Source organism: Channa argus, chromosome 2, assembly GCF_033026475.1.
Source record: "Channa argus isolate prfri chromosome 2, Channa argus male v1.0, whole genome shotgun sequence".
Taxonomy (NCBI): domain Eukaryota; kingdom Metazoa; phylum Chordata; class Actinopteri; order Anabantiformes; family Channidae; genus Channa; species Channa argus.
Genome location: NC_090198.1, coordinates 5,838,729 through 5,854,690, shown reverse-complemented (window position 1 = coordinate 5,854,690; position 15,962 = coordinate 5,838,729).

The window sequence follows — 15,962 nt, the reverse complement described above, 5'->3', positions numbered from 1 at the left end:
CTCATGACTGGCAAGGCTCATCCAAACTGGTGCAACATACAAATCACTAACTGAGCCTCCATCTATCATCCAGTTTGTTTGTTCATTTTTTACATTCAAAAGTGTGCTGTGACCCCCTACTCTTCTAACAGCTCAAAAAAAAAAGGATTCACTGGTTTAGATTCTCGTGTTTTACAAATTGTAATGTGTTATATTTCTGTTCTCAGCCAATGCAGGAGTTGGGGTTAAGGGCTGTGTTCAAGAGCACCACTGGGGTGTTAAGGAGGAGCATTCAAGGACTGCTTTGCACTTGTTCCTCATAGGTTCAAACTCACTTCCCTAACCTTTAGGCAACCAGTAAAAGCACATTTTTAGTTTGAAATTAGGTCGCACAACAATTAACTTTCAAAAGTTTCATCGGCCCAATGTCACATCATCTTATTACTCATATTCCTCCCATTCTTCGTTACACTGGCGTCCTGTCGCATTTAATGGAATTTTTTTCCAAATTATTTAGAAGCACCTTTGTCAGCCCCATATTACAGCTTCTCTATAGTTCCCTAACCCTATCCCAGCTATCATTGGTTGAAAGGTGTTGTCCACTGTGGACAGGTCACACATAAAGACTGATAACCAACCGTGCAATTAAGAGTCACCAATTAACCTAACATACAAACTTAACGCAGAACTGGCAAGTGGTTTTGAAACGGGTGCTAACTCATTCGTGACCACTTGACTGTAGAAGCACTACTTAAATTAGGGTTATACCAAGGAATTATTTTCATTATCCATTATCCATCTGTAGATTATGCTCTCAAATAATCAATATTTTTGTCTAATCGTTTCAGAAAATACAAAAAAGAAATGGTTAAGCATTATTTTGAAAAGCACCATATGGTTTAGAAATCTAACATTTTTTTTTACTGTTCATTAATATGTAGATTATTCTATCAGTTAATCATTTAATGTTTTTGCCTGATTATTCATAAAACACACAAAAAAACTTTGAATTACTAAGTTTGAATAAATGCAACTATAAAGTTATATAAATAAATGGTTACAAAAACCCAAAAAATAAACAATGTATCAAGTTTTGTTAGAAAAAAAATAACTTCAAATTGTTGACAAAAGACTAATTGGCAACCAACATCCTTTTAAACATATTCACCAGCTGTCTCTAAGTATTTACAGATGTCTTCTCTCAATAAGCTCATATTACTCTGTTGTTTATAACAATCGTGAATTATTCTCGGAAAGTAAAAGGTAAAATTTGTCCTCTACCTTGGATGTCTTGTCAGTTCAGTTAACAAGACATGAAAACACTTGACTGTAACCACTTTCAGACAGACAGCTTGTAATAGATCTCGCCAGTCTTGGGGCCTTTTCATCGTTAATCCCACACCACAGCTTTAAAGGAAGTGGAACCTTTGGGACCAATGCTCATTCACTTCCTCCTCCCACAATTTCCCAGGTGATCAGGAGACTGAAGGTTTTTTCTCTGGTCACCAATGTGTCTCACTAATGCTTGGCTACTACCACAAACAGGGGAAAAAGAGAGGTTACAATGTGGACGTCAGTGCAGGTCTATGGAAGAGTGTCTAAACTGACCAAAATGTCTTCCCTCTCTTGTTATTCGTCCTACTTTTCACCTTGTCCCTCATGTCTTAGTCAATAAAACATTTAAATAGCATATCAGTAAAAGTGCTCTACTCAGTAGACATGTTGCTGGTGGACATGAAGAGGCTTGGAAATATTCATTGTTCTTCATTGTCGAGCGCTGGCCTCTCCATTTGACAGTATAATATTAGCAGAGTACCCAGGCTGGTTCTTTCTGCTGGCTGATTTCAGGGAGCGTTTTAAAAATCTTTTTTTTTTTTTTTTTTTTTGAGCTGCTGGTGAATTGTTTAAAATGTCAAAATATGCAAATCACTTCTGACCTCTTTTGAATCATAAAACACAGCATAAAATCCAACTTAAATTTGAGTTGAGTAGGAAAGAAATATGAAAAAAAATAAAAAAAAATAAAAAATCACTCCTGCTTAAACACTTACTATTCAGACAAAGAGCATGACCAACCCCCCTGACACACACGCAAACATGAAGCCAGGAAAATATTCCGGGTGACTCTTGCGTTTGAACAGCCTGAGATATAAGTACAGCACGTGGCACATTAGCATTCCTAAAAGTCAGACATTAATTGGTTGCAGATTAAAGTTAATTGATTTGGCTGATACTTTTAAAGCTCCTGAAGATAATTAAGTGCAGTGTTGAGAATTCTGATATGTTGACATTTTGAGAATGAACAACCTGTAACATGTGGGTACAACATAACGTTAACTAACATCTTAATCATGCAAATTGAAAAACATGGCAGATTTAATTATCACCGGTCGAATCATTGGTCCTCATTAATTACATTGGGCTTATTTATTCACATTCACATATCTATTCCACTTACTTTCCAATTATGCAGGACAGTCCTCAGACTCCCTGCTGATATAACAAACAGTAATTCCATTCCTGCTTCATTAGGGGATGCATGTAATAAGACGCTGAGGGGATGGGGGGGGGGGGGGGGTGAGTAACCAAGGCTGAGAAGCTGCAGCAGCAAGAATCCAGAGCATCAGAAATGACACTTTGTTAATAGTCACATATTTATATACTTAGTCCCCTGTAGGTGTAATGAAATGTGTGACGATAAGGTTCAACTTTCATGTCTAGCAGCACGTGAATTAAATTATCTCTAGTTCACCCACAGATACTAAGAAAAAAAAAAGAATCTGCTGTGTTAAAAATGCAAATAGTCTCAACTAATAGTGAGTAGTTGTGGTTCTTAAACTGAGTGAACTTAAAATAACAAGGTTGATCAGCAGTTGTTGCTGTGTGAAGCAGTAATTGCCAGAACTAATTAATGAACAATATTCAAATTATATTTGTTGCTTTTGTTGAGAGCAGCCGCTGCAGAAGTTTTTCTACATTTTGCCTTTAGTGGCTGGGCAGGGGAAGAGAGGGGGGTGGGGTCACAACTGACTAGGAACTTTGAGTGTGGTTGAAAATATCTTTATTTATTTATTTTTCAAGATCTCTTTGCAAAAAATGACTCATTGGCTTCATAGTATCATAAACCATTTCATTATAAGGACTCGAAATAAAGACTCACTAAGAAGTAGGAAAAAAAACAAAAGAGGAGTTTTTTTGTTTACTTTAACACCCCCCCCCCCCCCTTTTGGAATGCTGGGTGCACATCTCACTTCACCTCATACTTTACATACTTTACAAAATATACCATATCTTGAGCACAGCATAGCAGTACATACTTTAAGCTAAGCAAACTTACAAAGATGGTAAACTGATTGGCCCAAGTTAAAACACCATTAGCAATTATGATAAGACACATTGATACAGCAGAGCTAACGCTCTTTTGAAGTGCTGCTTGAGTTAAACTTCTGAACTTTATTCATGTCAGTGAGGCTTTATAAATCCTCTCCAAACTCATTTTCACAGCAGATCAAGACAGACAACACACTAATGGAAACTATACAAACTATCAAAGGAAATCAACAGAAAAACTTGCCCTGCTCAACATAAAAAAATATTTAAAAAATGAAATATATAAAGTAGGCCTCCACCAAGGAGTCAAGTTGCACTTTATCCTCCAGGTCTATCATAGAAGGTTGGATTGATGATACAGGGTAAAATGTGAACTCAAAAGTTTGTGAGTATGTGTTTTCTCTAATGAATGTGGTTCAGTGTACAATTAAAAACTCTGCTCTGCCCCGTCCCCTTTTTTCTGCACGGCGCTTTAGGTGGTCATAGTCTTCAGCATGTTACAAAGCTTACTAATCAAGCAGAAAGCATTGCTCTTCCCTAACTGGTAAGAAGAATAAGGCTGACTCCAACACTTTGTTCTGTTCACCTCCCACATTAAGAAAAATGTTAGAGCATATTTGTTATGGTTTTCAGTGGCTGCAAATAATGTTTTCTAAGAGCCATTGAAAAAACATAGCTATCCAACCACCTTTTTGAAGCATTTCAAATGATGTGACAGATGTTCCGCACTGTAACTTTGAGGTGTTCCTGTGATTTCCCAGGCATGTGACATTTGACAACCCAAATCGGTTTTTCCTCGAGTCTAAGTGAGCCAGTTTAAAAAAATAATACTGCAAGGCACTCTGGAGATGTTGCATTCACAGCAATGGGACAGAAGGATGTACGGATGGATGGACAACTAGAAAACTCTGTGACAGTCTTGTATGTGGCAAGGCCCAAGTTGGATGGAGTGTGTAGGCTGTGAAAACTTGCCACAGTGGACAGAACCCTGCTGATGTTTGCTAATTAGCGCAAAAACACAAGCTAAGGATGCAAATGATGGGATGGTCATTAGCATTAAAACCATGGGACAAACTAAAATGATGATGGTGGTAGAACAAAAGTCAGGGCTCAGGATGAGAGTGTCTGTAAAAGAACTCTTGGCAATCAATCAAAAGGTTAAGTTATGTCAGTGCAAACCCAGAGACCAACATCACCACCCATGGAGCCTCTAGCACGTCAATAATCCAGTCCGTTGTTTAAATAATAAGATGTGTTATAGTGGTTGGAACAGTCTCCCATTTGTTCAATCCAATTATGTTCGATATCAGCAGTTCAAAAACCGATGCCAAACGACATACTTTTATGTCACTTTATGAAACCAGAGTGCTCCATAATCCACAGGGGGCTGTCAGGACACCAAGAAGTTAATATAGTTATGGACACTGTTTAAGCTCACAGTTAAAACTCTTTGACAATGTTCCCAATTCTCTATTTATCTTCATTGGACAGTGGCCCAGTCTTCTGCTGTGGTTAACTTAAAGTATGATTTCCCCATGCGTGCTCTCAATTTCCCAGAATCAGCATCTATGAGAGTAAATGTTTGCTACAGTATGTTTGTTCTAATAAGAAACACAGTGCAAGCCCTAAGTAACCAACTCAAGATTGCAACTTCGGAGGGAGCGATATCTAGGCAACAACTGTAAGACGCCGAAAATATTTGAAACGTTGATTTTATTAAATTGTGAGTTTTTAAAGGCAGTTATTCATGGAAACTCAGGGAGAATGTAGAATCCCAGCATCACAGTACGTGACTCGGCTTGTCCCTCCGTCTCCGTCAGCCTCTCTGACAGCTGTTATGCTTTACGAGCGTGGGGATACAGTGGCAAATCTGAATGTGTCAAAAAGGAAATAATTTGACATTAATCCGGTGTAGTGTGAGAGGGAGGATATAGATGAAGACAAGTGCCCAAAGAAGAGTCCTATGATTAGATGGAGACAGACATTGATGGTTGTAATGAATGGACAGAGTGCTGCTGTAATGACATTTTACCTTTAATAGTGCTCATTAAGAAGACTAGCCACTTGGTTAACGAGGATGAGGGATGAGCTCTGCCATTTGTCGTCAGGACATAGAGCTTATGAGTTTTATTGCTGATTAAGAAAAAAAAATGCAGCATGGATTATACTGTAGAGTTAAGTGAAAGCAGAGGTGTGTCAAGTAAAAATGAGTAAGTAATTCAATCGGAAGTTGCAGGAAATGGGTTATTTTCTTCTCATGTTACTCTTTGAGGTCCTGATTTTGTGCAGTAAATGTACAATAACTTTTTAATTAAATTGCTCTTCCACAAAACACAACTACAGTATATTTTACTTGATATTGTATCCAATATTGCGTTCAGGGCAAATTATGTCATTGGTTACATGTACAATGACACAACTATATGAATGTATTTTTCAATTAAATATGTTTCCATGGGTCTTGAGCAATTAAGCTTTCAGTTATTATGTAGACTTTCAGAAACACACTTCCTTCATCACAACAATGCTCCTCAACAATAGCTGTGATTACATATAAGCAGCAAAACCATAAACACCCTTGATTATTCCTCTTGACACATCAGAACAAAATATTTTGATTAACTAGAAGGAAATTGGGGTTGTATTTTGCTTAAATTAAAAATGGCCTGACAGCTCTGACGGATCACAGTACTCAGTCCATCGGCCACAATTTTTCCTACGGTGAACTTAGAATGTGTATTATCATAACCATAATCAGTTATGATATGCTATCTGTAAACTGGGCAGTGCGCTGCAGATTAAGCCCACAAGTCACTTGCAATCCACTGATGATAGACTTCCCCTGGTGGCTGGGAGGGGCCACGCCTGGTGGGGTGGGATTCAAACCCCCAGCCTACTGCATCCCAATCCAATGCTCCACCACTAGTTGATTTATATATCAATATAGTGTAGTATTTAAGCGCTACAGATCCAGATACTTCCTTTATGTGAGGGTAGAGACCCTAAACAGATATAAAATTTTGAACAAAAAGGGAAAGTATGGCTGAGTTCCTCCATAAAAAAAAAGTTTACGAGTTTCAACATCAACATAAAAGTGATCTGTCTTTAAATGCCAGCCCTGTGATAGACTGGCGACCTGGCCAAATGACAGCTGGGATAGACTCCAGCACCCCTGCAACCCTTAACAGCATAAAGAGTTTAAATAATAGATATGTCGAATGATAAATCATTTAATTATAATTTATTACGATTATAATACTGTATATTTCTGCTTTACATTGGGTCCTGTTGATAAGCCGCAGTGCGTGTTCTTCAGTCATTAACACCCACAAGCTAAGTCACTACCTCATTCGTGTTTAAAAAAAGACTTTTGAGAACTGAAACTCCAAGTTAATAGGTATTTATTACCCAGAACAACTGAATAACTGTACAGTGTGCTTTATATAATCTGAATATAGATGCTTTGATTGATGTGTCCGTATGCTCTTGCGGATACTCGGCACTACCTGCCTTTTGAAGATGGGCAGAAAACTGTGTGCAGTTTGGCAGCTTTGGGAATAGGCAACTCTTTTTTTCCTGCACCAAGACAAGATCTCAGAGGGATTTCCAGTTTCTAATTAATAACTGGTATATGTGGCTGATGCACTGTGAAACTATTTGAATTCATTAGAAAACACCCCTTTCCACTGAACCTTAGGAGAGAAAGAAGGCAACCAGCAATCCTGTGGGGACTGCACAACCGCACCAAAAGTGTTTTTGTTCAGGAAATTTAATTGCAGCTTCTACAAACTTGTTCCTATGAGTATTACAAAATAATGACTCTGTTCTAACATGAAATTAAAAACAAAATTTTTCTCCAGGCTGGAATAATCTTAATGGAAATAATATTAATGCTAACACCCTAAGTCCTGTTGTTCTCAGTGCCTCACTCCATTGTTCGATGATAAATTGCCATTTGTCCCAACTCTCAATTTTCAATATCTTGTACCGTAGCTTTTTGGAGTCCAAAAAGACTTACTGAACATTTTCTGCGTTCGTAATAGGATTAACCAAAAACAGACAGCCAAGTATAAAGTACTGTTTTATGATAAACACTGACAAATCCTTCACAGGGTGTTTATCATAATCTAAAAAAAACTGAAACAACATGAAAACTTTGAATTATTTTCCGTAAACTAAAACAAATCGATGTTCGTATAGAAAATAAACAAAAATAACTACAATGAAAATAAAAGTAATTCCCTTTTGTACATCGTTCTATTCCACATGGTAGAATCAGGTGCTCCCCCGCCATTACAGCTGGAGGATGTTCTACGTAGCTCTAACCTGCTCTTCTGGAAACTAAATGAAAAGAGGTGGGTCAGGATATCAGCGAGAAAATGTGGGAGCTCTTTGTGGAAATATTTCAAATTAATAGACAGACTGGTTTGCTACAAGAGACATGTTGGACATTAAAGGGAAACCCTGAAAAAACGTAAAGTTAATTTTTAAAGCGAGGACAAAGTTAAAATCTAGCAGCAAAAAGCAAGATCAGTGCAGTAGATAAGCACATCCCAATAATGTGTTAGCGCTGCTGCCTCGCAGCTAAAAGGTCCCAGGTTTGAGTCCCCAGGCGGCTGTGGCCTGTTCTGCTTAAAGTTTGCATTTTCACTCCGTGTTTGTCTGGGTTTTTTGTGTTGTGCTTCCACAGTCCAAAAACATGCATGTTGAACACGTTCTCATCCCATAGCTTCAGATATTGAGCCTGCATAAGGCGTCAAATTGTGTCGCTTTGTACATCCCATCCCTGGCGTATCATACTGAAGCCACGGTACCTTTTGGAAGCTCCAGGAGGGTCAACTTTTGACACCACAGGAATGAATTTAAATACACACAAAAACTACATTAGGGACAAGGAAAACAACGTTATGTTAAGAAACAAGAACAGTTAGGGTCAGGCACAAAAACTTCAGGGTAACAGTTAAGTTAGAAAAACTAAATAAAAAAATACATACCAAAAATTGACCTAAAAATTTAACGCCTCAAACAGTGACATGTACTATAGTAACAACATGCGGCATGTTATGTAAATGAAACATCGGCATGTAACGGAAGGAAGGACTGGATAAAGCAACGCCCAGAGATGAGAATGGCCTGGTATGTCAGGTTAATTGGTGACTCTAAATAGCCCGTAGGTGTGAATGTGAGTGTGAATGGTTGTCTGTGTATATCTCTCTGTGTTGGCTCGAGATAGATTCAAGACCTGTCCAGGGGGAACCCTGCTTCCTATCTAATGACAGTCCCTTGTTTCAGTCCCCTGTGACCATGAAGAGGATAAGAATTTACATATCATGGATAGATGGATGGACATTAAAACACTCTGTTGCTATGTGTGTAATGTGGCCTTAAAATGTTTGAATATTTCATCTCTGCCTTGCTTTTCACAGTCCGAGATCAAAGTATTGTAGTTTTTATGATAAATAAAATGTTGGACCTTCCTCTTTAGCAGAATGTTTTTCACAAAACACTGGTCCTTTACAGCTTTTATACTGAACTAAAACCCAAACTGAAATAAACTAAGATAAAATTAGTCCATGAAACTAAACAGAAAGTTACAATAAATGTAAAAATCCAAAACATAAAACCCAATTTAAAAATACGAAATGATAGCAACCTTGTACTGTACCGTATCACGACAAATTAGCAGATGATGCAATGTGGATCATGTTTAACAAGCTTGAACATTTGATGTAAAAGAAGAAGAAAGATGCAAAAGAAGAACAAAGGGACATGGATATCAAATGCAACGTGCTGAGAAGGGAAAAGAAAAGTACTTCAGGACAGGAGAGAATGGAAAAGCCTGGAGGAGAATGGAAAGCACCAGGACAAACACATCTAGGCTATTGATTTATTGGAGGGTAAAATCTTAGAGACGGGTGCAAGATTGATCAAATGGAAGGTTATCCTTACTCACAGAGGCAAGCTGTTTGCCAATATCCATCACTGGAAACTTAAAATGGCTCAAAGGATCCTTGACATTCCCCAACACTGCAGAGCCAGTAGCTGGCCAGGTTTGGAGATCTGTGTGAGGAGGGATTATTTTAGACTCCACACTGACTCAAAGGCTTGACATTAGCCTACACGGAGGTAAAAACCCAGGCCAGCGTCAGTATCTGGTTAGCATCAAAGCATCAGTGGAAGGAGATTTATACCTTTCTTGTCTAGAAGTACATTGCAGCATTTGATATTGCAAACCTATCTGCCTACATACATTCTTTTCTCTCCATCTATTTGAAGCTGAATGATCAGGTGTTTTCACAGTTGCGTTTTTAACTCAATACTTGTGTTGATTCTGGACCTGTAAAATGGCCAAGGATTCTATCAATTCTTTACTTTAAATGTTTTAATGGTCGTAATTAATTAATTGCACACAAACTATATCGTTTGTTGTCCTCTTAGGGATGTTCGTCTAGTATTCATCAACTCAATTGATCCTCAAGGTCATTCGTGACTGAGTTACATACAGACTAGGGTTGGGAAAAGTTACGTGGGCCACATTACAAAAGAGCTCTGTCTGTCTTCTGATAACATGCACAGGCTGGACAGTCTCGGTAGCTGGTTCATTGTAAAGGTCTTCACGTGTTAAAAACTTTGGACCTGACCCAAAATGGGCCTTTGGAAAACTGACTTTAACCTGAAGCGCATAAATTACTATTTGGGAAGGAAATCGATGCAGGTTATAAATTACACAATAGCTCTTCGCACATCCACGGTGGCTCGTGTGCTCTCATCAGATCTACTCTAAACTTCATCTCCTCAACTTGGGCAAATCTGATGCTGGATCTCAGCTTTGAACAACAACTGCACCTTAGAGTTGCACTTAGAGCGTAAATGGTGGCTGAGTCATTTATTTGTTCATGTTCAATTCTCAGGTAATGTTACGTATACGTGTCATGGGTGTATTTAACTTCTAGTTGTTGTGGTGCCAGAGGCAGTTGTGGGGGTGGGAAGGATGGGAACCTGGAGCTCAGTTAGTAAGGCAGGCGTCCATGGACCACAGGGTCAGTGGTTCCCGGCTACATGTCAAAGTCTCCTTGGGCAAGACACGGAACCCCAAGTTGCTCCCGGTGGGTCAGGTGAGCACCTTGCATGGCAGCCACAGCCATCGGTGTGTGAGTGTGTGTGTAAATGGGTGCATGGGAATCAGCATTGTAAAGCAACCATTTACCAATGGATGATGGTTTCACTATTTCTTTCTTTCAATCCATGTTTACAGGGGCAAATCTGGGGCACATGCTCAAAAAAGGGTGGGGCATGTATGGAAAATTATTCAACAGGTTTTCAATTCAAATTTAAAAACCTTTCAGGAAATAATAAAGTGTAAAAATAATAGGCTTATAGTGTGTTTGTAGTGTTTTTCGGTGTCAGTAATGTCAAATAGGTAACCGAAAAAACATATTGAACAACTTTAAATGCAGATCATGCAGATAGTGATTTAGTTCAGCTACAGATTTGGTCAGTTCGGACCTGGCAACTCCTCTGACGTCTGTGTCGGGTCATGTTGAGTCACTCAACTGCAATTAATCACAGAAAAATGTGCAATTGATTTGTAAAATTTTGTTAAGATTTTGAATTTTGTTTAAAAAACTGAAAAATCATCACTACATTTAAAATGAACCACTGAACTTTTTTTTTTTTTTTTACATTCTGAAAATTAGACCACTGATGTCTTGTACCTCCGTTTGTCCTCACCTACCATTTGTAAATGTTCCCTCGACTACATACTGTACTGTTCAGAGAAGTCCGCTCGGATCTAATGTTTCCATTGCTCTTTGTGAACCCAACCAAGCTTAGTGCAAGACAACAAAAGCACTACCAGTTAGCAACAATGTCCTGCGCTGTAATTTGAACTGCTACCAATGAATGCTTTACCACTGATGTGAAGCAAGAAAAGTTGTTCTCTTGAAGTTACATGCAGGGACATTTTGAACAGTACATGACATTTTGGCAGTAACTGTAAAAACAATTGAAAGAGAAAACCAACAAAACAGTGGTGCAGTGTTGTAATGCTGAGTGGGCTTTGTGCATCCTGTCTACTATATCCTGAACCTGCCTAGACTGCTCTGGGAAGTTATGGCCTGTTGAGCATCTATTAATTTGCATCTGCACTGGTGTTGACAAGAATCACCACCAGGTTTGCTGCCCTGATTGTTTCATCTGTTCGGGCATGGGAGGAAAATGAGACAATTAATTCCCGTGAACCAAAATCCACCCTGTCCATTAATCTTGTAATTGTAACAGAACAGAGCAGTGGAAGCCACGGTGGCAGCTTGTCAAGGAGGGAATGTGAGCTGAAGGAGATTCAGTCATCCTACAGATTGAGTGTGAAAGCTTTAATGCACAGAGAAGCTTCCCAAAACCCATTTTAGGTCACAACTTGTGTTTTCTAAGTTTTATAGAGCTGAATATGAAACAAATATATGGTCAATATCATGAACCCTTGTTTATTTATTCTGCAAATACCACTACATTCATATGTTGCCAACCACAAAATGTTTTTATTAACAATAACACTTTATTGTTTTGCCTATAAAATGTGGTAAAATGAGCCCATAATTTGCCTGTTGCTTATTTTGATAGCACAGTCAATGAATACTTTATTAGGCCATTAACTACTGCTTATAAATGCCAAAGAGGAGGTTAAATAAAATACAAATGGCAGTATTTTTATTTCTTATTTTCTATGTATTAAAAAACATACGGCACAATGTTATGGTACCCAAGTCTTGACTGATTAAGACCAGGTTGTTTATGTCCAGGTTTTGAGTGGTGTTTACTTTGGAAAAGATCCCAAGTGCTGTTTTTTTCAGTCATATTTAATAGTGCTATTTATACATAATATAATGGATGTTCTGTTCACAGTCCCTATTGCCCTAGAGTGCAATGCACAAGCTTCACCTTGCTGCCGCAAACCTCTAAAATATTTTGTGATAACTGTAGTAACAACAAAATGATATTGAAAAACAAATCTAATGAAATGTAATATTTTTTTGGAGTTTTTTTGTCCCCTGTCTTTGATGATTAATTGGCAGCGTCATTCTAAAGCCACAGTTCACCGAATGTTTTTTAAGCTGTGGGAAGAAACGAAACAAAATGCTTTGGACTAAAATGTAGTTCCAACCTCGTCTTCCAAAATGTTTTTTCTACGCAAGCGAAGCCGCATACGCGATTACATTTTTGTTGAAAATGTAATGACTCAATCCTTATTGTTTTTGAAAGAATACAATGGTACTTTAATTAAGGGAAAGGGAGCTGCCAGGCCACATTCAGGGAGGGTGACGGGTGTATAAAGCACAGACCTAAGATTGGTCCCTGAGTTCTGTGTCCGGTTAGCTTCAGGCAAGAAAACCACTGACAATAGGGTTAAAGAAAGATCGGGGATGTGTTTAAAAGCAATAAAACATTGTTTTGTGGAAAATCATAGATTTTCTTGTATTACACCAGCCCTTGATCTTCCACTGACTCTAACCAGCTGCTTTAAGTGCCTAAACACAACCATGAAATGCTTTGATATCGGTGTAGTCACACGAACTGGAATTAAACTAGCCATTTTCAGATTTATTGTGGAGAAAGAGTACATTGTCTGTGGACATATTCGCTCGCTTTTTACATTATGTTCACAGAAAACGTAATGTGGCCGAAATTAGGTTTCTCAGGAAAACGTAACGTTTGCAGTTTAGTTTTTATAAGAATGTAATTTTTATGAGACAGAGTTGCAGCAAGAGCTTCAAGAATAGTGGCAGATGCTGCAAGCCTGGATATAATACATATTTCCTTGACAATTCTTGTAAACACATGTATCATATTTGGATTTGCAGTTCAGTTGTATAAAAATGTAAATTTTAGGTGACAGGGTTATTACTGTAAACAGTAATGTAAAATGTGAAATATGTGCACAAGCTCAATGTTGTTAGTAAAGATGAATGAATGTAGTGAAGTATATGAAACCCATGATCAAAGAACTGTTTCTTTAGCAAAAAATAGATCCAGTTAAAGCAGTGGATTGTGTCCTTTGTGAGTCACCCAGACTAACCAGGACACGCTCTCTCTAAAAGGACAGACTGCTGTTGAGTATTTCAAATATAATTTCCCAGGCTTTGAGCACCGCAAACAAACAGTGTCCTCCATTATTTTGGGTTGAAGGCATAAATCCCAGAAACAAAATCTCCACACAGAAGTATGTGCATGGGTATATTCCACAAAGGGGAAGCGATGATTTGTGTTGTTTCTTGATTTGGGTGAAGTGACCCCCTACGAGAGACAGTTCTGTAATGACACATCTGCACTTTAAAGTGGCAGCTTACCATAAATGCCAGGAGGCAAATTTACTTTCGTCACATTTAGAACATGTATCGTAAGCTGACATACAGCTGAATATTTAATTGTTGGAGTTGTTACACTTACTGTGTATGCTGCATTTGATTCGATTGTATTTCTTCTGCACCTTGCATATCCTCTCTAAGAGAAAGTGCCAGGTGTTTCACAGATAGTGTGATTTGTCATCTGGTATGTTCAATCGGTGTGTAGGCTGCTATATCACACGAAAAGTCCCCCAGTTTCCACCGCAGGCGCTTGTGTCACGCTCATCACGTTTGACAGCTGTTCAAACTTCACCGCATCTGCTTATTTGGAGGAAAAGTCTGCTGCTATCATTAGTACATTCACAACATTGCCATATTGCCCCTTTTTGCATCTGTTCTCAGAAGTAAACTGTAACTGATGGTATTATCTAAAGCCGTGATTCAATAATCTGGCTAATCCTTTGGGACTTCTTAGAACTGAATGTTGTAGGACTGAACACTTGCTGTGCTCTTGGAAAAGTAAGGAGCCTTAGAGTCAAGACTTGAATTTATGGTGTGCAGGATAAAACTATTTTTGGGATTAGAAATATTTCATTTGGAAAATTGATGAACGTACTCCGCAGGAAAAGAGAAAACTTTTCTGCTTGCATAAAGATAAAGAACACAATGTCTGAGCTACAGTAGAATGATGAAGGACAGAAAGAGTTGCGCTTATCAAGAAACAAACAAATAAAAAAACCTTCCATTATTTGCACTAAACACACAGAGGGGAGTCGCGGTGTCAAAGCGATTGAAATGCATGCTTGTTTAGGGGATGCACTGGATGGGAAGGCTCTATTGTATTTGGAGTGGGGCTATGTTTAGACTGGAGGGACACTAGGGTCATAAGAAGCTTTGGGGTAAAAAAATAAAAAATAAAAACCCACATACCACCTCCAGCCCCTCCATCTCTTATTCCTTCACACTTTCCTGCAAACCCTGCCATTTCAGAGATTTATAAATAGTATTAAGACTGTTCTTGGCTCTCTTGTCGTTATGGGCCGCTCAGTTTGAGTGGCGGTTGTCACAGACAATTTCTATCATACTTTCATAGAAAAGAGGCACCCGAGAGTACAGAATTCCCTTTGAGGAGGCAAAGTCTTAGTTAGAAGAAATTGGCCACTACAAATACTGATCTATTTTGGCAAGTAATTGTCAAAGGCGTAAATATTCCAATGATGACAAAGTTCTCCCAAGCTTTCAGACAGACCTACTGAGGAATTGAAGTGTTAAGTGCAATGAGAACCTCCAGCTGTTCTAACATTGTTTATACACTTTTGTATCTCACGATTTATGCGTTTCAAGGTGGTTACTCCCGAAAGGACCGTGACATCCATACATCATAAGTAACCACTGTCTATTTATTCTATCACCTGTAATTGTGATCAGCATGAGTGGCTGATGAATTCATAAAATGTTGGGGCTACACACATCATGTGTCCATAATTTTCAGCACGGTGAAACAAATCCTAAACAAAAGCTGTAATGTATATTTTAGTGCTGTGCTGGAAAGGCTTAGGCAGACACTCGATGCGCAGTCTGACAGGCAGCAGGGAATAGCAGCAAAAAATGGCAAATCCCTTTTAGACTCGGAACTGGGAGAAATAAATGATGTAATTGGCAGAAAATGTCTCGGGTCTGAAGCCTTGTGTTTTGTCGAAGTTCTCCACTCGTTCTGACAGAGAAGTACAACTTACACACACAGGCCTACTGCAATAACCGAGAAATAGCCCCGACTCCGGGAAGGTTGCAGCTCTGCTCATCTCTGAAGGTTGTCGTCTCTGTTCGTGAAGCTCTTTGCCCTCAGGTCCATGAGATGCCCTGAGATCTGCCGTGCTCTAAAGACACCTACTCGGCTCCTGTACTTTGCAATTCTTTCCGCCCGCTAGCTCAATAACAACACTCATCGTTTTGCTGCTAACCTTATGCAACATTTCACACTTAATGTAAACACTGGATGTCGCATTTTTTGAAAGAGTCTGGCATGATCAAACAGGAGCCTTTTTTGTTTTTAAAGCAGCGAGATGCACCCTTTTCATGTATTTTCTTTAATGAGTTTGAAGCACAGCATGCCAGTTTTGCGCCACAGGCATCGTACATATGCATCCTTCTGGCATTTGTGTGTAAATTCTCTGAGCTCAAAAATGATCCAACTCTTGATATGCTCACACTAGAAAAGCGCACTATGTTACTGTCATCATTTTCTCTTCTTGTAAAATTGAATGAAAGCATTTTACTGCATCATCAACACGGAATGATGAACAATAGTCAGAA